The following is a 25,457-nucleotide window of genomic DNA, read 5'->3' as shown; positions in this document are numbered from 1 at the left end:
AGACAGAGAGAGCCCCCGTGCGCCGGTTGATTGGTTGTTCATAAAGGAATGGCACAACCCACCACGGAGGATCAGCCACGGATCGTGCGGAAGTAGGATTTGTGAATGGAAAAAAAAAAGAAAAAATTTGCAGAGGCTTAGCTTGGCTATGCCAGAATACACGTAGCGTTAGCAAAGGCTCAGCTGATTATTCTTAGCTTACCAGATTGTCTAGGATTATTAGCCTTCTTCTGTTCATTCTTCGTACGCTGAACCGCTAATTGCCAGGCAGCTACTTCGGGATCCGATGAGATAAGCTTCTCGACTCTTCTGCGCCGTTGAGCAGCATTTGCGCTCAATTTCTCCTTGGCGTTACCCACCTGCAAACGCCAGTCAGAGGCGCTATCAAGCGGATCCAGCGCAATGTCAGACGGCGACTGCACAGCGAAGGCGAATAGCTGCACGCGCGCCGGCGCCAGTGTGTCTGCCATGGCTACGACGTCACTCCTCTCGAATGCGCAGACCGGCAGCGGCGAGTCGCGCGCGATGGTGGCGGAGTCTGCGCGCGCGCTGGCGCCAGCGTGTCTGCCGCGGCTACGAGCCCACTCCTCCCGAACGCGCAGACCAGCAGCGGCGAGCTGCGCGCGGCGGTGGCGGAGAGCGCGTGAGATGCCGGCTCCGGTGAGGAAGCTGTGTTACATCACTTATTCTCGCGCATGCGCAGCACGGCTCATGAGGATCCACGCTAAATAAGTTCCGCCTAGGCAAGTGTAGCTAACGCTACAAAAAAAAGGATAATTCTAAAGAGGTAATTTGTAGGTAACCGGCCGGCAGTTCTATTCTCCGAAGTCGTCTTCGCACCTGCCTAGAGCGCGGCTTTGCACTATCGATAATACCTGAGGTAAAAGAAACAGCGCAAACACACAAGACGCCCCACATAGAAAAGACAGACACAGACACACAAGCATGTCGGCTCTCGTTCTCCCTTATATATATTATATATATATATATATATATATATATATATTATATATATATATATATATATTATATATATATATTATATATATATATATATATATATTATATTGTCCAAAAGTTTCGAGACTGATATATTTTGATTCTCTAGAAATGGTTCCCCAAAACAAATCTTGGTGCGTATTCGCCGCGCAATTTGTTCGGGCTAACGTGAGCTATTTAGGTTAATTGCTGTGGCAGCCGCTAGATGGCCCTACTTGTAGAAAAATACGTTGTCATTAGTCGTCTCCGTATTTTATTGTGAGTGAATGTGGAGAGATGGACGTCCACCCCGAAAAGTGTGTAAACATAAAATTCTGTGTGAAACTTGGCAAGACAGCCACACAGACGTATGAGCTCCTTCGTTACGCTTACGGCAATGATACATTATAGCGGGAGCGAGTTTTCGAGTGGCACGAGAGTTTCGTTTCGGGGAGAACGTTGGTAGAATACGACACAAGGCAGGAGCGCCCTGCAACCTCACCGAATGAAAACAAGGTGGCTCAGGTCAGGGAGATCGTACAGCAAGTCCGCACCATTACATTCATCATGCTTATAAAGAACAGAGACCGACGGCATGGCTGCCTTCTTCTTCTCCCTTTATTCCGCACTAACCCTCATGATGATTGTAGCCACGCAGAGCGTGACCGTCATTGTCTTCAATTTTCAACATTTTCCCGCCCGCGACAAGAAGCGAAAAAGAAAGGACGACACAGAAGCGAAAAGAAAAGAATGGCACAATACAACAAAACACTGCCGAGCCACCACACTGGCTCGGCGGTAGTTCGAATTCACGACACTTGAACATGTTGCGCCATCTTTTAGTTCGCTAGCTACCGATAGGTCGATGCGCAATGCACTCAGCGTCCGGCACTCACCCCCACTTAACGTTCGCAGATTGGTCCCGCGCGCACTTTGACGATCATTCAGTTCGGTGTAGTCAATCAAAAGCAGTTCGCAATCGTCCTTGTTCAGTCCGTGGTCGCGCAGCCAAGTCAGATCTATCTGGATTTTAGCGAGGACCTTTTCTCTTCCATCGATGTTTAAGCTGCTTGAAGCAATTTCCAATTAGAGTCGCTCTTCCGGCATGACCGCGCTGCTTATATACGGTCAGTCTGTGATTGCGTGTTCGGTTAGTCTTTGCCTCCCCCGTTCTCGGTATAACGTCGTGTCTGTGGAAGTCTGTGTGCTCTTACTCTTGTTGGTTTCAGGCATTCGTTGGCGCTCACATTTGAAGACCGTTTTTTCTTTCTTTCCTTGAATTCCTTTCCTTCCGATGGCGTTATTGTGTCGTTCCAAGCTGCCGGGTGCTTTCGCTTGGTTCTATTGTCCTGTACGCCTTGAGCATGATGGCTGCGTCTCTTCGATTGCCTCCCATCAAAATGCACTCTCTCCTTTAGGCTTGTAGTCCTGATAGCCAAGGTCCTCATTCGTATGGCTAATAGCGATTTCCATAAATCATCTTTAACAGTATTTGCGTGTTTTCCCTTTCGTGCACTTCGATTTTTCCTTTGTTTCTTCCCTTTGTCTTCATGACACCGGTTTGACGATTCTGTCGCAGTGGAGTCGGATCTGTCGTGAGCTCCAGCAACAGAACAGCTGGAAATGTCTTCAGGGCTCCCACAACAGAGAGACGACATTGCTCCAGATCCTAAAACTGTACTTTCGGCAGAATTTCTGCGAAATGTTTCAATTGCTTTCTGCTCAGACGCAGCTGGTTCCATTGCTTCATTATTGGAACCCATTGTTATCACAGCTTCGTAGCTTAGGCCATTTTGGGCATTGGTGGCAGAATGTCTTGAACAGACAGTCTTTTCTCCAGTGTCGTCGACGGATACTGCCTCGCCTTGCGAGTCAGCCAAGCTCGGCTTAGACCTTGTCACTGAACTTTGTGTTAGTTGTGCGAGTGCGCACAACGGTCTATTCGCAAATTCCTCTGATAGCAGTTGAAGGTCTGATGCCAGCCTTAAGATGTCGCAGTCAAATTTTTCACAACTTTCGGCGTCGCTTTCTAGGTCTTCAAGAGGTATAGTGTCGTGAATCTGGCGGTCTATTTTCTTCAAGTCCTGTCTCATTAATTCGAGGTTTAAGTGCAATTGCTTAAGCTCACAGATTCTCGGTGATCTAGACGAAAGTGCCACGTCACTCTTTTTCATTACTTCTTCAATGGCTGTTCGCAATGATTTCCGAATATCTTGGAGTCGCTTCATATTCTTGTCAATCGTGTCTGTCTCATTCGCTCTCCTGATTCCACAGTCGTTACGCGTTAAGATCAACGATGTTGGCGTGGCCCTATCTGATCCAGGGTTAGGGCCTTCACAGTTACTGTCGTGCAAAGGCTTCGGCATTCCGACTTCGGGACCCTTGAATTGAGTATCGCCACGCAAGCACCGCAGGTCGAGTAGTGAACAGACGCTAGCTTCGAGGGCTATGCCTGCAGGACGGGCGTCATCGTAGAAAAAGTTCATCGTCCTGGCCTCGCTAACCTCGAAGTTCTCACCGAAGGGAATATCTAGTAGATGGGCAGACATACCGTAGGCTGCTCCGAGGGCTGGGCTGACAGGATGTGATTCTACTTTCTTCGTGGTCATCCTAGCCTTGCGAACCTCGAGCCGTCGTCCTGAAGGGCAAGGGCAGACTAGAGCCGAGTCATCGTAAGGGGCGCCCGCCTCGCGAACCTCCAGGCGACGGACGTTGCCTCATCAATCCATGAGTCGCCGTCTTGGTCTCAGTTCAAGCCGACGGCACGGCTGCCTTCTTCTTCTCCCTTTATTCCACACTAATCCTAATGATGATTGTAGCCACGCAGAGCGTGACCGTCATTGTCTTCCATTTTCAACAATGCTATCGGATGCTCTCGACCTTAGTAAGACAACAGTCCACCAAATTTTGCGTGAGAACTTGGGGAAACGAAAGCTCGATGCCAGACTTGTGCCTGACGGCCTCACACAGGAGCAGGACACGCGGTCATCCGTGAGCGCTGTTCTGCTCTCCGAGGCAGAGAAGGATGCTGCATTCGTCGACAGCATTGTTGCCGAAGACAAAACATTGTGTTTTAAATGCGAATCATTTCTTAGCGTATCTTTGGCACTTTGAGCATTTCTATCTCCGTATCTATGTATCTATGATCAGTGTTCCAACTTAAACTGGAACACTGATCCACCAAGCTTATCACCTTTTTCAGCACAGGCCAAGGATTTCGTAGATATGTGTTCTGTTTTTGGCCTGTGTCAACTGGTGACCCAACCTACAAGAATAACCAGTACCACTTCAAGTACTCTTGACCTAATATTGACTAACTCGCCCGATTTAGCCTCTGAAATCACTTATATGCCTGGTATCAGTGATCATTCTCTGCTTGCTTTTCACCTTAAAATGCCACCCCCAAAACGAACCAAAGTGAAAAAATCATAGTCGATTACAATAAAGCAAATTTCGATGCCACAAATGACGAACTGTCGAACTTCGTTGATTCCTTTTTTATCCAGTTCAGTGATCGCTCTGTCCAATCGAACTGGGATATCTTTGCTGCAAAAGTAGACGAACTTACTAAGAAATACACTCCTAACCGAACCATCATTTCTAATCACCAGGCACCATGGTACAACACCTACATCAAACGCCTATCTAACCGTAAAAAACGACTTTACAGATCAGCAAAACTAGCGCCTTCTGAAGACCGTTGGGCGATTTACAAAACTGCGCACAACGCTTACCTTACCGCCTTAAAATCCTCTAAGTTACATTTTCTTTCTCGAACTCTCCCAGATATGCTTGCAAATAGTGTACGTAAATTTTGGCGCTTAATTAACCCTTCACCAGATAACAGCATAGTTCTAGTAGATGATTTTGACAATCCAGTTCCTACTGAGATTTGCGCCGATTATTCTTAATGACACTTTTAAAAACAACTTTTCTCGAGTTGATAACGTCATCCTACCCCATGTGCAGAACTTCACTTATATTGCCATGCCACCAATTTCCACTGATCATTCCGGTATCGCTAAACTCATAAATAACTTGCCCATTCACTCATCCCCTGGCCATGACAACATTGGTACCAAATTTCTGAAAAGCACCGTTACTTACAGTTCAGTGATACTAACAAAAATTTTTCAACAGTCCTTAGATACATCAAACATTCCTGCACAATGGAAAATCGGGAGGGTGGTTCCAATCTTTAAGTCGTGTAATAAACACTCTTCGAAAAATTATCGCCCTATTTCGTTAACAAGCACTTCCTGTAAGTTATTAGAACATGTCATTTTCACCAACCTCATTAACTTCCTTGAATCGAATTCTTTTTTTGCACCAGCACAACATGGTTTTCGCAAACATTTTTCATGCGAAACACAGCTCATATATTTTACTCACAAACTGCATCAGATATTAGACCGTTCATCATGTGCTGATTGCATTTTTTTAGACTTCAGTAAGGCTTTCGATAAAGTCTGTCACCAACTACTACTCTTCAAACTGAGCCTACTAAATGTTGACAATAGTTTACTCAAGTGGATTGAGTGTTTCTTGTATAGCCGTGTTCAATACGTTACTGCTAACAATCACACTTCGTCATCTGCTGCGGTCCACTCAGGTGTACCGCAAGGGTCAGTTCTTGGCCCACTTTTGTTTCTAATTTATATTAATGACCTCACGTCTTCACTTTCTTCTAACATTCATCTTTTTGCAGATGACTGCGTCATTTTTCGTGAAATAACCAGTAATAATGACAGTTTAAGCCTCCAATCTGACCCTAACACCGTAGCAGCTTGGTGCAGCACATGGCGAATGGACTTAAACATCGCTAAATGTAAGGTAATGCGCGTAACCAGATCTGCTAACACCCCACCAAAATACTACTTAAGCAACGTCCCGCTTGACGCAGTTTCCTCGTATAAATACCTGGGCATTCTTATCACATCTAACTTATCTTGGGCACCCCACATCGCATGCATTACTAATAATGCTAATCGCATGCTAGGCTACATACGCCGTAACTTTTCAAGAGCACCATCTGCACTAAAGCTGCTGTTGTATAAAACATTAATACGTTCCAAACTTGAATATGCATCATCAGTATGGGATCCTTACCACGATAACTTGGTTACTTCACTTGAGCTCGTACAGAATAACTCCGCCCGTTTCATACTTTCTAACTACAATCGCATCGCCAGTATTAGTTCAATGAAATCCAGCCTAGGCCTTCCTTCCCTTGCATCCCGTCGGAAAATATCTCGTTTGAGCACATTTCACAAATTATTTCATCATCCCACCCTACATAACCAACTAATCCTCAATCCTCAGTACATATCTCATCGCATCGACCATCGTCATAAGGTTGGCATCGCATCCTGCAACTCCCAGTGTTTTTATCGGTCATTCATACCTCGTACATCAGTAGATTGGAACCACCTTCCCGAAGACATCGTCACTATTACTAATAACAATATTTTCCGTCAAACCTTACTCAGTATTGTATGAGTTAAACGTTACTCAAAATTGTATTATGTTCACCGTCGTTGCACAGCTACTATTATATAATCTTTGTTTGTTGCATTGTTTATGCTCCTGTTGTATTTTCTCTGCTGTACATTCTGCTGTATAATATGTATTTTCTATGCTGTATACTCTCATGCTGTATTTTTTTTTTCTTTTCTTTTTTCATGTAAACTTTATTTCCACTCCCCTCTATAATGCCATATGGCCCTGAGGGTAAATAAAATGAAAATGAAATGAAATCTATCTAGCCGCCTAGGTCTGGGTGGTCTCATGATCGCCTCCTTAATTTGGTGTAGACCAAAATGGGCATGCTAGAGTAAGAGGATTTAACGATAATGACTGTGTAGTCATGACATGAATAACGTGAAAATCCTGTCGTGTACATCGCCATACCCTTTCCTCCAGACGCGTGTGGCACATACCTGTTTACCGCGAGCCGCGGTGTACGGGTATGCGACGCAGGTGATGGACAATTTATGGCTACCCTGGAACTTCGAGAACAGACATTAATAATTTAAATGTAAGAGCGTCAAGAAAAACCGGGACATCGGCAGCGTTGACCCCACGAATGCAAAGAATAAAAGTTAGGATCCGAGCAGGAATCGAACCCAGGCATTATGCGTGGCATTCAGGTACTCTACAACAGAGTCATGCTAGGTATGAAAGCTACTTCGGAAAAAGACCACATGCAGGCGCAATGTCGGTGTAACGTCTATTGTGGTTGTGGTGCTGGCTATCTAATTTTACAAGAAAGCAATAAACACTACATATACTCCTGTGATACAGGCGTCATATCAGATTAACATCGGTGGTTTCAGTGTTGGCTGCACTTTTATAGCAGTCTAATAAACATTACATTTGCGTTCATATGTTTCAGCACGCTATATTGAAGCATTGCACGACCCCGGAAGGATACATTAACGAATTTTACGCGTGATATTCACATGATTGCACCATAAGGTGCAACGATTTAGTGCGGTGAAATGATTAATCCTGGCGAATTATGTCTGTTTTGTATATGAATGTGCTCAACCGCTCCTGGCTACTCTTTTGCAAAAATGCTGCAACGTGATGTCGCATCCGGCATGGCCTCTCTTTTTCAACAGACAAAGCGGATTATTTCTTTTGTATACTTGCATGTGCCCAAATGTGTCCGGCTACTGTTGCGCAGAAAGCTTTGAACGTGATATTTTCACGCGCATACTTGTGGCGCCCACGTGCATTGCAATCTCTGCCTTTGGGCCCGTTTCACAAACTAAAAAAAGACTGATACCGTCCAGGGCTGGCCAAAGATACATTGAAATTGTATCGCGATACGATACAAGATACTCGGGCAAGAAGTATTTGATACAGATACAGATACTACAACACTAATTGTATCCGTTACGATACATTCCAATTGTATCTTAAGAACTTCGATACATTCGGAAACTTGTTCTCATATATCTATACTAAGTAGCACTAAACGCATATGCACTAAAATGTTCGCTTGTAAATTTAATAACTGTGGCCAATTTCGTTTCATTTGAATGAAATATTTTGTTAGTATCTTAAAAGTTTTGTACTTCTTGCTCAAGGTATATTAGTTTCATTCCGAAATAACTTACTGGCGTCGCTTTAGCTGCTTAACATGACATCTCTTTGTACACATCGCTGACAGCGGTTTTTGTTTGCCGCTTTTGTAACTGACGGGAGTCGCTGCTCTACTTGCCGACCTGCTAACAGGTTGTCATCTAATCACAGGAACTTCACTAAGAAGTCTCCGCACGATGGTGCTCTGGGGTCCTTCCTTGCCCGTAAACGTGTTGCGGTTATCGCATTGACGTATCGCCGGACAGATGTTCGTCGCCAAGAACATGTGCAGTCCAGATACGCTTCAGACGTATCGTACAGTTGCCCAAAGCGCCGCAGGACACCACCGCTAATCACACTATTCCCACTTGCAGCTCTGATTGCCTGGTGATTATTGAGTAAAAAAAAATTAGGGAAGGCTAAACTAGGAAAACAAATATATCTAAGTAAAATAAAAACAGCGGTCCTGTATCAAACACAGCAAACAAGCATAGAAACACGATACAGGTGGCACTCACAAGAACTAATAGTTTTTGTGTTTTACGTCTCAAAACCACGATATGATTACGAGAGACGCTGTAATGGAGGGCTCCGGAAATTTCGACCACCTAGGGTTCTAAAACGTAAATTTAAGGGCACGGACCTCTGGCATGGCCGCCGCGACCTTCGGGTCAGCAGTCAAGCACCATAACCACTAGACCATCGCAGCAGCAACCCCTAATAGCTATAACAATTATACTCAGATATGGCAAATAACGTAAATGGGCTCGTTGGGACACTCATCAGAAAAACGGAGCATATGGAATAAGAATGTTTCTCGGGTACCTTTGCTGACATATTCAGGATGGCTCCTAATCATTTACGTTATTATACTGCAAACTCAATTTCGCTATTTTACTTAGTAGTAAGCAGAATATTTGTTACTCTATACTCCAGGCGCGCCCGAAATATTACATGCTTGTTCTCAACATCGTCTTTACATAACAGTACATTGAAGTGAAATATAAGTATGTAAACAGTAGCAGAAATGACGTAGACAGTTAAAAGTAAGAATAAATGAAAGAGCTTATTTCGGCAGAACGTTAGAGACATATTGCAGTAAGCAGACCGAAAAAAAATACAACGTAGACTCATAGGTAATGTATTGAATGGAAAAGGACAGCTAAGAAAGAACTTTTCTTATCGAAGAAATTGTGATTTTAAAACTCTTTGAATAAAAGAAAAAGCGACGTACAGCCGCCCAAATCTTTATGCAAACAGGGCGAGAGTAAGCGCGAAAAAAAAAAGCATTTGCGTCGCCAGATCACGGCCGGACTGGAAAGACGCGCGTGGCCAGATAACAAATGAACGATCCACATTTGTCAGCTTATCTCATGCGCGCGGGCGTGTGACGCTTGTGGATTTCATTTCCTCAGTCACTGGCTGATCTTCGGAATATAAGATACGAGCAAGACGCGCTGCCTGTTCATCTGGACTGAGTTAATGCAGGGTGACGTTCCGACGAAGGAACAGCCAAGGAGACAATGGGCTCAGCTGAGCGCGCTTCGTGGTCACGCATTTACTCTCGCCCTGTTTGCAACTTGGCTCCGTCGTACGGCGCGCTGACGCACAACAAAGTCGGCGCTCGCGCACGATAAAGATTTGGGCGGCTGTACGCCCAGATAGTCCCTTAGGTGAATGCTTGCTCTGTTAGGTTCGAAATCGGTACCGGTGCTGCTATATATAGCTGTTAGAATCCTCTTTGCATATTAGTCCATGTCATTGCATGTAAGTCAAACTTACGTCCGCGAGATCCTTCAAATCGTCAATTTGTGTGAGCCACGAGGCGCAAAGCAACCCCTCATTCTTGCATTCTTCAGCCTTCGTAACGAAGCACAATGCAAGAGAAACTTCGACATCCATGCTACAGCGGCACCAGAATGTGTGCGGAAGACGCCGCACGCATTGGAATACGCGGCACAGGACAGTGGCGAAGTGCGAAGTGTCATGGCACTCACACAACTAAAGAACAAAAACAAATACGAGAAAACAAGAGGGTCAAGGTCCTTAGCGGATTTCTGTCGAGACGACGCGAGCGCCACCACGTCACTTTGATCTACCAATAGGGACCCTCAGAGCTCATCACTTATCCTCGCTGGAAAGCTGTAGCGGAAAGATAAAATAATGGCACTGCCTTTAGTTTTACTCTGGTGAGTTAATGGCAGCAGTATCACCTTCAGAAGAGGAGTTCGGCCAACGTTCATTGTTTCGCACGGTAGTTGTGCGATCACAGTATCTTGTATCTTAAGATACACGATACATTCTTTAATGTATCGGAAATACAGATACTCCTACACGTCTTCCGAGACGTATCGCGATACAGATACAAGATACCAAAAGAGTAACATAGTATCTAAGATACATGTACCTTCGATACTGCCCAGCACTGATACCGTCCAAGGGCTTAAAAACGACGGCACACTGTAACCACATTTAGGCCAGTCCACCGGCCGCAACATGGGTTAATAAAGTACCAGTTATTTTTCTTTGTTAAACGTGTGTATCTTAATTTGCAAATAATTCTGCACGTTCAGATTCTATACTTCTGCCGACTATATATATATATATATATATATATATATATATATATATATATATATATATATATATATATATATATATATACAGATTATGAGGTGCAGGTACACTTACAAAGCGTTGCGCTTATTCGGCGTTTATTCGGCGTTTCGACCGGGGAGTGGTCTTTTTCTAGAGGTGTTGAGAGGTACAGTCGCTGAATTTATACACGTTGACTCTGAGAGAGGTGCGAGGCAAGAGTTATATTACAATAACAAGAAAATTTCCGATGTTCGTGACCAACGTTACTAGAACAAACTCAGTTTAAAAGCTCCGCCGGAGAGGCGGTCCGCGTGGCGGTCGTGAGAACTAGTGGCGCTGCAGTCACGTCTGGCTTAAGATCCCTATAGTCTGGCTTAAAATCCCTGAAACTTCGTAAAGTAGTGGCACTTTCCTCCTCCGCTCGCGTTCCTCCTCGTTCTCCTCTCCTTCGCACTCTCTTTTCGAGCATGGCGCCACCTACCTTGCTCCTGCGTAGCAGACGACGCTTCGCAATGTGAGCGCGCGCTTGCCAGGCGGCCCGCTTTAGGCATTCGCACTAGCCGTCTAGCTCCTGGTACGCTTTTTTGTTTAATTATATGTTGTTTAGGAGATGTTAGGACACGTTTGTAAAGGACACGTGTGATGTTCAACGTTAATGTCCCGCTCTACACGTCGTCCTCGCGAGGCTGATTCGCGGCGCATACCAATGACGCACTGAGGCTGCCAGTACGCATTAGAGGTAGCCGTTCTTTATTCCGAACTTGCTCAGAAATAGAGGCTCGAACTGGTCCTCGGAGAAATGGTCCTAGAAAGATTAATTTCAGTTATACTACCTAGTATGCATTGCTGCTCATGATAGTATTTATATTAACAGCACTTAAGAATGAACGAATAGCGAATGCAAGATAGCGCCCCGGCAAGATTTGCCATGTAAAAAAGATATGTGCAGAAAGCAATGACTGTCAGTGCAAGCAGCAGCTCGGAGCTTCATTGAAAGAAGAATGCGCCAGAAGGCGTACATCATTTCCAGTCGATACATTTAGACAGCGTTGGTTGTTTCGTTAAGAGATTAGACTCACCAACCATAGTGCACATGTGCGCCTCGTAGACGTACTTGACATGCGAACTATACTCGCTGCTCAATGAACGAGCAAGCGAAAGAATAAACTAGCCAGCTGCCACCGTAAACGTTTCCTTCGCGAGAGCTCCACTCGCGGATAATAATATCATCTGGGGGTTTTTGGAAATTTTGACCATCTGACGTTCTTTAACGAGCATTGACATCGCATGGCACACTGGCCTCAAGCTATTCGCCTCCATCGAAATGTGACCGCCGCGGTCGGTCGCGACCTTCGGGTCTGCAGCCGAGCACTATAACCTCTGCTCCACCGCGGCGGAAAGCTACTCGCGGATACAAACCTCCACACGAAATGGCACGTAAACCTTCGCGCTAAATAACACGTATACGTGAGGTTCCTAAACGATGACCGCACCCTGCGACTCGGATGGGCACGCACGCTTTGCCTGCCTACCTTCTATCGCAAGTCCACCGGCGAATCTGTCGACGTAACAGAGCCAGAGAAAGCTATTTGCTCCGGGAAAAAAAAACGAGCACGCAACAAAACAAACAGAGAGTGCCACTCCTAATTTGAGCTTTCGCACTGCAGTTCTGTTTCTTCAAAAGAACTGCGCCGAATCTCTGAAGTTTCGTAATCCCATTTTGGATCGTCAGTCGACGTGCCTCCGTAATCGACGTGCCATGCTAGGCGCACAAACTAATACCGCGAACTCAAACCAGTAGGCGCATCACGTCAGGCAGAAAACGTAACCACATATCCTTGAAAAAAAATAAACTTTGTACAGACCCGCAGAAGCAGTAATAAAACGTGTGAGGAATAGCGACGTACTGCACGAACAACTGAGACCTGTCTACGGCGTTATAGCACGCAGCTATTTGCGCGAACCTCGACGAGTACTTATAGTGAGAGGATAGCAATTTACATCGCACAGTCGCGTCGAAAACGTCGGCCGAAAGTTACTTCCCTTGCAACCCGTTGCGCTTCCTGGACGGTATCATAAACAGCTTTTTGCCTTCACTTGATTTGTTTCTGCATCCGAAAGCGCAGCAGAAGCCCATGGCAACCAACCGTAGCGTCGGTCTTGTGTGCAAGGTATCTCAGAGCACAACGCACGCGGAATGTAAAGTGCGTATCCACAAAACACGTGCGCTGAGAAACAGCGAGACCGCGCTGCCCACGCTTCGCGAGCAAAGATGGCAGTTGCGGGCGACTGTAAACAAGCGAACGCTCCGACTGGTCCCACGTGACGGCAGTTGGCCAATGCCGACGCGGCGTCAGGCTCGGAGAGGGCAGAGGAGCGCACGTAGATTACAGCGACGCCTGCGCTTTGTTAGCTCGTCCTTTTGCGACTGTTTTAAGTGCGAATGCACTTTATAAGCGACCCTGAATCCGCCGTCATCCGCGCTCCTCCTCCTCTCCCCTAGCAACGGCCCAGCGACGTCACGCCCCACGTGACTGCGCGCGCTCTGCCCTCCGCTCCGTGGCTGCGCGCGCCCCGCGCATTGCCTGTGGTGATGAAGGCCGGCGGCGAGACGCCGAGCGAAAGCGTGCGAAGCGAGCCGAGCACCACGAAGCCGATCTGGCGCGGGGACGCGCGATGCGTGAGCGAGCGCGGGCCCTCGAATTCGATCGGCCGGACGCGCGCTTCAAGCGAGACTTCCTGGACCGCAGCTTCGGATATAGCTACGCGGTGTGCGATCGACTGCGGTTCGACAACAACCTGAGCCCTATCTCGGGCGTGCGCAACGCCGCCAACAAGTTGAACGCGTTGCGGGTTCTTTGGATCGAGTTCGGAAGACAGATCATCATCATCAGTAAAAGTGAAAAACGGCCAGACCTCCGTGGGTCGGCTGGCGCGTGCTCTCTCGCTGCCGTCTCCTTCGCTCGGCTCTGCAGTTTAGTCGCGCGCCCGCTCATAGCATCACCCCGTGCTTCGCACTTCCTCATACTCCCCTTCGGGGAAATGCGGGTTTTTTTGACCAGGCTTAGCGTCTTGTACGAAGACACGTGCATGATGTACAAAGCGTAACGAGGGCGAACAGATTCACAGTGCGGTATGCCGACTTGCTTTGCGCCAGGCTGCAAGAGTGGCTACCGCAACGACGACTCCGCTTCACGACACTTCTTCGGACCTCCAAAAGATCCTATGCCATTCAAGCTTTGCATCGCAAAGATAGAAAGCTTACTGCGAAATGCAAGGTCTGTGACGTTCATTTTGAGAGTAACGACATTGTAAAGCACTATCGTCGTGTCGTTGCGGGACAAGAAGTTTTGATCCCACGTAGAAAATGGTAACTCGCGCCCAGTGCCGTGCCGCGCTTGTTCCCAGCACTTCCACCCCACATTTCAAAACCAAAATGTTCGGGACCAAGGAGCAAATCCCCCCAAAAACGCACGGCGTCCCGCGAAAGCCCAGTGCCCAGTTTGGAGAAGCCGCCAGAAATAGAACAGCACAATGAAAGGCAGGCGATTACCTATATACGCTACTGAGACTGAGAGTTGCATCACACTGACATTCGATCAGTTGTCAACTGTCGTTATGCCTTCAAAGCAGTGGATTTTCGAGAGATTTTATGACGAGGTTTCGGAACAAGATGCGCGGAATATTTTACACTCGCCGGCTCGGGAACGGACTGCTCAGCGCAAAATATTTGACACGGTACACATAGAAAAGACGAGGACCAGCGCTGGTCCTCGTCTTTTCTATGTGTACCATGTCAAATCTATTGCGCTGAGCAGTTTAATAATGGAATACCAACTAGCCCAATCCCACACTTTGCTTCGGGAACGGAGACTTACTTGTGCAAAAGATAATTGTAGTTGGCGAGCAGTTTAACTGCGTAGTGAACGGCTACAGCACGAAGCGCAAACGGCTGCTGTCGTAGAGTGTAAGAAATGCTGGGGGCATGGAACATCTGCTCGGTGAAGTTGAAAAACTGCAGTTGTGCGAAGGAGTCAATACTGTCGACTCTTCTAGCGACAGAGTACGCGCGAATAACTGCTCGGTGCTCACATCACGGCCGATCAGTTCGAATTGTTTAAAGGGACACTAAAGAGGAACAATGAATTGGTTTAGATTGATAAAGTGTGCTCGGAGAACTCTCGTGTAGTTTATTTCACCACCATAGGTTTATTATTAGAGGAGAAAAACAAGTTCAAAGTATCATTTTTAAATTTCGCGCCGAACTTTGTAATTCGTGACGTAAAAGATTTCAAAGAGCATTTCAGGCGCCACTGGCTCGACGAAATTTCCACAAACTTGTTATGTCAAGTCTCTGGGCCCCTCAGAGGACAATGTACTTCAATTTAACCGATTAGGAACTACGTAGGCCCAAGCAGGCGCCGTCAGAAATATGTGACGTCCCGGCAAATGGTGCGGGAATTCCAAGGTGCCGTCGCCACCTGTATTTTCTTCTTGCGCTTTTTCTCGCTTATTAAGCGTCTTCTCGCAGCAAGCGTGGTGTTTTTGGTATCGTGGAAGACTACTTTACTAGTGCGAGAAAAATCGTTTTGCTCTTTAGTGTCTCTTTAAGGCACCGTAGAAGGATGCGACGTAGAAAGATGAGACACCGAAAATACAATTATCCGCTGAAAAAATTGCTCAGAGACGACGTCTATGCGATGTAATCGCACACGCAGATTTCATTTACAGAGTTCTCGTGAAATTTTCTGCTTTTGGGTCAGTATACATTTAACCGTCGCGAAAACGTGTCTTGTAAACATTGCAAAGCATTGGTGACGCTTTTCGAGAAAGCTTTTTCAATAAATTGTAGACAACATGAGTACTGTTCTTCTAGAATTTTTTTGTATCTCGAGTAAGTACGATTCTTTGTACACTATGAAGGCTTTTACAAACGTGTTGGGTTGTTCTTGGTCTAGATAAGACGGCAGCGGCTAAAATTGCGGTGGTAGTTATAAAAATTACGCTGAAACCCTCATTCGCTTAGAAACTCCTATGCTTGGAAGTTAAGCGCAATGTAGACAGCTCAAATATAGACCGAGCATCGATTCTTAGCCAATCAATGAACAACGCACGCGGGCCAATGCGTACAGACGACCTTATGCGTGCATATCCACCGAACTAGTCCGCAAATAAGGTGCGCGAACGTGGAATAAAAGAAGGATAAATCTTTCAGTTTGCCACTAGTACAATAAGAAAGTTGCCGCGCAGTTGCCGCCAGCAACGGCGCGGTGGACCGCAGCGTTATGCCGTGGCAGCAGACGACGCGCCGATAGTGGCGCAAGACGGAACTGCAGCGCCGCTAGTTCTCGCGACCGCCTTTCGGACCACCCTCCTCCGCTGGCGGAGATACGGAGCTTTGAAACTGAGTTTGTTCTAGTAACGTTGTTCGTGACGACGTCACCGTATTACGTCATCATGACGCCACTGGTCGCTAAAATTCGTGACGTCGCAACACATGATGGCTTCAGCACATGAGATGGTAGCTTTGTGGGCCGATCACGGAGGCAATGCAAAGCTGGGTAAGGTGCAGAAAGCTTGCGATGCCTCCGATCGTGGAGGCACTGCAAAACCACGTACGGTGCCGAAAGTTTTTGGAGGGGGGTGGGGGAGCGCCGATACATCAGCTGAGAAGAAAAAGGAGATGGCTTTCGCCTTCGAATGCATAAGGGGCCCTGTGAGTTCTGTTTTTATCCTATTTCACTCGCAGTAATAATAATAATAATAATAATAATAATAATAATAATAATAATAATAATAATAATAATAATAATAATAATAATATAAGCAACTGTTTCTAAAAACACGTGGAAAGCACTTGATAAACAACATTTTTACTGTTTTCACAAGGTAAAACTATGCGATATAACTTACGCAAATGCGCTGGTTACACTTGACCACGACATACGTGTGTGCAACTACGTGTGCATATAGGCGATGCGCAAAGCGCCGACGACGCCATCTGCCGCCACGGCTCGGAAGCGCTGACGGTTTCCCGGCGAGCAGTGTTCCCGCGAGCATCTACGCGAGTGCACGGATGGATGTGTTTTTCATCGTGATTTAACGACTCTGGCGGGCCTCAGCGATGTCGAAAAATAACTGCTGCGTTGTCGGCTGCTCAAACACACAGAAAAAATCGCCAGGAACGCACATCTACAGGCTTCCGGTGCTATTTCAGGAGCGAAAGCGACGGCGGCGGTGGATTGCGGCTGTACGACGTAGAAGCTAAGCAATCGCGCTTTGTTTACGGCAGTGTTAGAACGATTGCCGTGTTTTTATTTCTCCATTTATGTCGCTACGTCTTCAGCGAACGCTACTACGTTTACACTTGGTCGCCTTGCCTGCATTGTAGACACTACAATAAGACGCGATACCTTGGCTCTCTTGAAAAACGAATGGCGCGAAGAGCAATGCGAGAGAATGTAGGGCAGGTGACGGCTCCTTTACAAAAGCGCCGTGGAATCACACGTGTGCTGTGCGAAATCGGCTGCATTCTACCTATTTATGGCACTGGAATGCGATCATCGGTGCAGAATGTTCGCTGTGCGCTTCTGCACCGATGATGACAAGCTTATCGTTTATTTTTTCACAAGTTTATCGTGCTGGTTTCAAAGTTTTACCAACGCTGACCCTTCACGTGGCCAACCCTGTGAAATCTATACGCCGGTGCGACAGCGCTCCCTCAAAATCTACTATATAAACACATAGCACGTAAACGAAGCTACTGTGTCGAGAAAAACGTTGGTTCACGCGTCAACGCATGCAGGCGTTAGTGATCGGGACGTTGTAAAAAAAGCGGTGTACTTACGATGAGCTCCACTTCGTAAGGAAGCTTGTTGACGCTTGTCTGTGGCAAACACTTGGCGTGTTTGGGGACATTGTCGTCCCACACAGCTGTGACATCGGACACATGTCCACTATTATAAAGTGCGGCTCCTTTGCGCACACTGTTGCCGGAAAAGTAATTATCTGGGACGCGCACAAGCGGCAAATCGCACGCGCGCAAATGAGGCGTCTGCTACGCGACCCGCCAGCGGTTCCAACGGCCGCCGCTACGCGGCTTTCAGTGGCGCCCCTATAGGCGCTGCGCATCGCGGATAGGAAACCGAGTAGTTTGTGAGCACTCGCGCTACACAGTTAGTGCCTGAAAGATTGTAAAGGATATAGCGCTATAAATATAACGTCAGGTGCAGTTTATGCACACCGCCAGTATTCACAAAAAAAGTATTACGCTAAAAAACTCACACCATCTCCCGCTAGAGGGGACCATGAGGAGCTTCGAAGCAGCGTTTAGGCATGTCGAGCCCGCGTTTCAGAGGGGGGAGGGGAGAGAGAGAGTGGAGAGGGAAAGTCGAGATAGGAAAGTGGAGAGGAAGCGGAGATGGGGAAAGGGGGAGTGGAGAAGGGGAAGGGAGAGTGCGAAAGGGAGAAGAAGAGCGGAGAGGGGAAGGGAAAGGTGAGTAGAGAGGGGAAGGGGGAGAGGAGATGTGCGGAGAGGGCCTGCGCATGCGCAGTAAGGGTGGTCAAGCCGCACACCACCATAACCATCACCACCACCTCATTGAACTCCGCAATTCGTGCGGGAATATTTGGCCGGGTCCTTATACTTGACGCAGTGAAGCCGGCCGACTACTGGCAAACAGATTTACGAAAGAGAAGCACTGTAAACTTGGCCCAAGAAGGCGTTGTAAAGTTCGCACATTTTGATAGCGCTGAATAACTGGTCAACGAAGTGGGCACCGACTGCGAGTCATTATTTATACGGCCACCTTTTTCGACAGAAAAGTGATTGTGTTTATTTTCTCTGTAAGGCGTAGTCGTATCCGAAAGCAGAAAAAGTAAGGAAACCTTTGGGTCGGCGATAGATTGCGCCCAGAATCGTACGACGGCAATGACACGACACAGCGCATGCGCTGTTTTATTTGCGCTAGTTCACCAATGCATGCAGCGTCTTTCTGCAGCTTATGCGACGAATAGTCAAGCGGCTAATGCTCTATTGCATTACAAGTGTACTGCGTCACAAGGGCGACGACAGTGCGGCGTGCGGCAGCGGCGTAGCTCGTGGCTGTCGGCTGAGGCTGTCACAGTTCAAGAATTCACTGCGGCTGCTAGATTTCCTCGCAAAGAATGTTACAGCGAAGCAGTACGTGGCTGGATTCTGATGGATCGCGGCATTGGACAAAATGACACGTAGAACATTACGTACGCGGACAAAGCTGTGCGTAAAACAGCTATTTCGGCGCCCCCTCGCTAAAGGTCACTCCTCGCCAGCGCCGATGCCTCTTTCTAAAACCCCTGGATTTTGAAAGTAGCGACACTCTCCTCTGCGCCCGCGTTTTCCTCCTCAATTCTCCTTGGATTTCTCCCCTCCCCTTCCTGGCGCGCTGCGCACGGCACGCTGAACCTTCCACTGGCTCGCCGCGGCCGCATTAGGATTACTGTGCGCGCTTGTTTTTCGGCCCCTTGAAGCAATAAATGAGAATCTGTCTCTTAAAAACCGTCGTTACGAAAGTGGGCTTCCGATAGAACATAGTGACAAATCTATTTTTGAAAACGCTTCGATAAATGCAAGCAGATGCGCTTCGAAAAAAAAATGAGTATACCAACTAGCGGCAGAGCGGTTTACTTCTCCGTCGCCGCTTCGGCTGTCCGTAACGCGGAGTTGTATTAAGCGCATGTAATGTAAGCAGCATAAAGTACAGTCGAGAATTTCGTTCCCAATTGTTGTCTTGATGAGCTCAAAGAAGGCAGCCAAGAAGGAATGTGGTGATTTATTTGAATTGAATTGCTCGCAATGCGTGGGCCCCAAGCCTTTTTGTGCCAATACCGCTGCCAGACACGTACGCACGCACATATATACACATGCGCGTACACACGCGATACAGGCACGCACGCACATACATACACACGCGCATACACGCGCGATACAGACATGAACGAACACGCAAACACACACATGTGCGTACACACGCGCTACAGACGCACGCACATACGTATACACACGCGCAAATGCAAGCGATACAGACACGCACGCATATACATGCACACGCGATACAAGCACGCACGCACACCCGTAAATACATACACACGTACAGTGCGGTCCACTGTTAAAGGGAACACTACAATGAGCACATCTCATGTTGCTGGCCCAATAACACCAAGTGGACAGAGAAACATTGTACATGCACTGCACGAGTTTGTCAAAAAGAGGCATAACTGTCAACCACCAGTAGCTTTATGCTCATATAAGCCACTATGTTTTTGCAAGAGAGCAAAATTCAATCATGCCCTGCACGCAAGTGTTCCCTTTAACAGTGGACCCGTCTGTACATACATACACACGCGGGTACAGTTGCGATAGACACGCACGCACATACACACGCGCGAATGTACACAAGCGCACGCACAGGCGCACACATACACGCATACGTGCGCACACGTACATACACATGCGCCAATACAGAGATGCGCAAACGCACGCAGTAGCATACATGCACACACACACATACGTGCGCGCACGCGCACGCAGGCGCGAAGACACATACACAGACGCACGCACACGATGGCGCGCACATACATGGCGCGCACGCAGACGCACACATGCACTCACACACAGACGCAAACACGTGCGCACACGCACTTAAACACGCAAGCGCACACATGCACACATACAAACACGCATGCACCCGCACGCACACGCCTGGAGGGTTCATGGCGTGCGCGAGCAACTAAAAGCGCGCGAAGTTTCCTTGCGCGCGCTTTTCGTGATGTCAGGTCACCTGACAGGGAGGTATCGCGCGTCGCAGCTAGAGCACTGCACTGGCCGTGATTCTTGGCCCGGGCCAGCCACTCGTTCACGTTTACCTGCCCGAGCCCGGCCCGGTGACTCAAAGCGAGACCCGGGCCCGGCCCGAACCCGAGAGAAAATTTCGCCTACCCGGCCCGGCCCGGTCCGACCACAGATCGGGCCCGACAGGGTCCCGAGCCAATAGGTGGTGTTGCCTGAACATAGAATCGACCGCAAGGCGTTTTAAGTGGCAAATATCTACGCATGTTTGGCGCATGCTTCGTTAGCAAGTATACACTTTAACGTACGGTACTTTTTTGTAAAAAGGGGCTGGCTCACCGTGGAAACAGCTGAGCGGACATACTGGGTACGATGAACGTTTGATCGGCAGTAGTATACTGTACCTAATTTTCTAGGAATACAATCGGGATCATCAAAAGCGTTTTGTAGCAGATATTGCAGGAAGGAAGTCATTTGCAGCATCAGTTCGGTTTCGATATGGAGCGCAATAAAAACAGAGGGGACAGAGAACAGAACACTCTTTTCAGGCTTTTTTTATTGCGCTCTCTATTGAAATTTAAGTGGACACGAAAGTGAAACAAGCAATCGGCTTAGATTGATAAATTGTACTCTGAGAAATCTAATGTCGTTAGTTTTACCAACACAGAGGCATTAATAAAGTAGAAAATCAAGGTCTAGGTTTGATTTTTAAATTTCGCGTAAAATATCCGCGCGTAACAACACGGATTTCAAAGCATATTTTTCGTATTTTGGCGACTTCGGCTTGTCGAAATTTCCTGAAGGTTCGTATGTTAAGTCTATGGCCCCCTCAGAAGACAATCCACTTCATTTTACCGATTACGAACTGCGTAGGACCTAGCAGACGCCGTCAAAATCAATGACGCGTTTGATGTGGGAATTTGAAGGTGGCGTCAACAGCCGTAATTTCTTTTTCCGTGTTTTCTCGCTTCCCATGCGTCTTCTCGCGGCAGGCGTGGTGATTTTGGAATTGTGAAAGAGTAATTTATTAATACGACAAAAATCGATATTCTTTTAGGTGTTCCATTAAAGCGTGCTGTAACGACAAACCCAACCATGCACCCTTCTGAATGTGTGGCCCATTTATCTTCATGATAGTAGCACCTTGCCACATTAAGAGAAATAGAGGGAAAAAAACAAATTTATTATATTTGTCGTACTGAATACACTAACCTAGATAAAAATTATACCGAACCGCGAGCACCGCGTGCACTTTGGAACTACGTATAGGAACTCGAATGGAAAAATAGAAACTATTTGGCATAGCATTCTTAACGTATATCACACCACTGCTATTATATACAGTCTAAGTTTTTGTGGCACAGTTTATAGTTTATTTGTTCGCATGGTTATTGTACAAAAAATAAAATTATAAAGAGATTCCACTATAAGCACGCCATAGGCCGTTGCATCACATGTCCTACCGCGCTAAAGTTCCTTGCACTGCTTGCGCTAGGCGCAGGGGCGCACATCTGCCTTGCGAAATGTGAAGGCGTCGGCAGTCGTATTTCTTAACTTCCACCTCTTGAGCAAAAATTAGGATGTATTTTTGGACCTGTGCAGAATGAAAATGGCTGTCAAGCTGATCCCTTCATTTCTCTCGTTCCCGAACATTGTGCCACTATTCAATATAATCGATAAATGCCCCTGAGGGCTTCTCCTTGCAGTGTTCAGCAGTGTTTGTTATGCACGGCTTGCACAGGGCGCTTTTTTGTTCCATATTATAATGGTGTATGCCTTCCTAATTATGTTGTACCGGTAAAGGTGGCCTACGCTGGTAAGACTACACTGGTAGGACTGGCAGTAGGTGGACGAAGTGATTGCGATCTATTTTCGGGGTTCATTTCAGTTCGTTAATAAAGGTGCGAATAAGATTCTCGACTAGCTAGTGGCGTAGCCAGAGGGTGGCACACCGGGCTTGTGCCCCCCACCCCCCCCCCCGAATTTTTTTTTGCCATAGCATACACACCACAAAATGACACTCGACCACGTCTGCCTGCCCAGCCCCCACTTCAGATCAAGAAGGCGACTCCCACCCCCCTCTCCGCAAAAAATTTCTGACTACGCCCCTTTTCTCGACGCTTACTCATATTGGATGTATATTATTCGAGGTAAGGGGACATCACCCGACATAACATTCGTGATTCTTATTTTAAGCCAGATATTTCGTCAAGCTAATATACTTTGCCCTTAAACATGAATATGTTTAATGGACTTATGCTATTCCTGCACATTCCAACGCTGTTGTGAATGTATCATGCAGCTCTCTCGCACTATATAGTGCAGGGGTCTTAAACACGCGGTCCGCGGACCTCTCCCTAGCGCCCTGCGGCCCACACATGACTGCCTTCGTCTCATTTTTTTTTCTTTATAAGTACGTTCTTGAGCTACACAGGCATGACAGGTCTAAAGCATTTTTTTCGCGAGGCATCGCCTGCACCTACCATGTGTTAATACATAGCCGTGAAACAAAACTCTGCATTTCAGAAGTGGCGTCCAGATTTTAGTCATTTTGGAGACGGGTATCGATATGTTGGTGGAAACATGCCGCCAGATACCCTTCAGAAGTGACCCATATGTGAAATAAAAAAAGCTCTTTAAAATGGCAACGTTAGCTGACATTTGGTGCAACCTATTCCTCCGCCACCCTCCACTCCTACCTTCGTCACTGTCCTGCCCCTTGCGGAAGTAAATTTTCGTGAATGCGGCCCGTTAGCTGAGGCGAGCCTGAGACCCCTGATATAGCGGAACAATACGAACGCTCCGATGCTAACAATGTGGGCACACAAAGCAGGCTGTGCATGTGCATCTCGCGTCACGTGACCTCTGGGAGCCTAGACGGAGCCACGAAAACAGAATGTCTTTATAGGGATTTTATGCAGCGAGATTCCGCGTAGCCTTTTCGTTTTAGTGGAGGGCTGGAACTCTTAAACTTCCATAATCACCACGCTCGCTGCGACAAGACTCTTTGTAAGCGAGAAAACGCGCAAAAAGAAAATGCGGGTGCCGACGCCACCTTGAAAATCGTGCAACAAACACGGCGTCTACTGGGATCTACATAGTACCTAATCGGTAAAAAGTAAGTACATTGGCCTCTGAGAGGTCCATAGATTTAACATATCAAGTTTGAAGAAGTTTTGTTGACCCAATGTCGCCAAAATACGACAAATACAGTTTGAATATTCATTGCGTCACGCGCGGAGATTTGGGCGCGAAATATAAAAATGAAACCTTGCCCTGGATTTTCTCCTTATGACGATGAAACTAACTACATTCGAGTTCTCAGAGCACACTTTATCAGTCTTAACCCATTCATTGTAGCACTTTAGTGTCCCTTTAAGAACTCAGGAATGTCCGAGACCGGCCCGGCCCGAGCCCGCCACCTCAAACCCGGGTCCGGCCTTAAGCACGAAGCAATTCAGACCCGAGCCCGGCCCGGGCCCGCCGTGAAAGATTACCCGGCCCGGCCCGGGTTTTCGGGTAGGCCTGAGCCCGTGCAGTGCTCTAGTCGCCGCCCCTCAGCGTTGCGGATGCGCCGGCTGCACGAAAGAGAGGGTGAAAAAAGAGAAGGTTGACGGTGCGGTGAGGGTGCGGCGGCGTGGATAAAACAGCGCCGCTACTTTCCAACATCAAGGGCTCGGCGACACTTCTCACTAATGATTGCGTCCTTTTGTCTCGTGACGTAGATATGGCGCTACCGGTGTTATCAGCAGTTGCGCTTTGGAATCCCTGCGGGATGGACGCGTGTCGTTCGCTCGGAAGAAGAAGAGCGGCAATTGAAGGAGCGCCAACGAGCACAGAAAGCGCGAATGGGCGCAAAAACAACGTGAAGCCGCTGCCCCAGAACGTGCAGCCGCCGCATTTGGCTTCTCTGCAAGGGCGTCCGCATAACTTTTTGCAGGGGGGTGCATACGCAGGGGGGGGGGGGGCATTCAGCACTGGCAGCGTTTCTTTGCCGTGACATGACAGGCAAGATTAGTCAGTAGTTCGTAAGTTGCGAAATTGAATGGCAAACCTGAAGGCCAGGACCTGAGAGTGCTAATCCAGCTGTGTAGCTTATCGCAACTGCATAGAAAAGTATTATCCGAAATTCCAAGGGGGGGGGGGGCAGCTGCCCCCCCTTGCACCCCCCTCCGGACGCCCATGCTTCTCTGGCTTCCGTTTTCACAGTAGTTGAGGGGCTCTGGTATGTTTCCGGTGGAGGCCACTTGAGGCGTAGGCGACGGCAACGTTTGACGCAGTTCTTCACGTACAGCCGCCCATTTTCTTTCACCTGAACGTTCGAACGTCGACTACCGAGTCGATAAGCGCCGATGACGGAGCGTAGCGGCAAAATAAACGAGCATACGGGTGTGCGGGCAGTGACCAATCCGGTGCAGCTTTCGTCTGCTAGGCTGTTATGCGAAACGGACCCAACCCCACGTGCTATTTTGCCCTTTCCATTTTTTTGGCCGGTTTCTTGGTGTTTTTTCATTGCAATAGCAAATATATGGACAGTCTCGACGGGTTTTTGCGCTCGCCGTCGCCGTTATGTCCTTCCGGTATGAAGTCCAAATTGTTCGTTAACTCGAGTTGCCATTGTACATAATTTTTAACATGTAAATGGATATAACATCTGTAAAGTAACAACGTGGAGAATATGACATAAAATATTAGAAATTTAGTGTCTCGTGTTTACAAATGTCAAGCGTGATTTGCTTTCTAATAAAAAAGGCAAATTGAAATTAGCTCACTCATTGCGACTCAGAAGGCATGGCAAAGTATAGCACAAGCGTTGCATTGACGAGTTTAATATTATGGCTCCTGCCATCTATGTGTCGCCTTCTCTTGTCTGATAATTTTCTGGTTTTTTTTTCTTTTCTAAACAAGCAATCGCTCTTAAACACCAAGTTTTCTTCAACTTCATATTTAAATTGGACACGTTGTC

The sequence above is a fragment of the Rhipicephalus sanguineus genome, chromosome 11 (assembly GCF_013339695.2).
Source record: "Rhipicephalus sanguineus isolate Rsan-2018 chromosome 11, BIME_Rsan_1.4, whole genome shotgun sequence".
NCBI classification, from domain to species: Eukaryota; Metazoa; Arthropoda; class Arachnida; order Ixodida; family Ixodidae; genus Rhipicephalus; species Rhipicephalus sanguineus.
The sequence above is the reverse complement of the archived record's forward strand: the minus strand, read 5'-3'. Positions refer to the sequence as shown.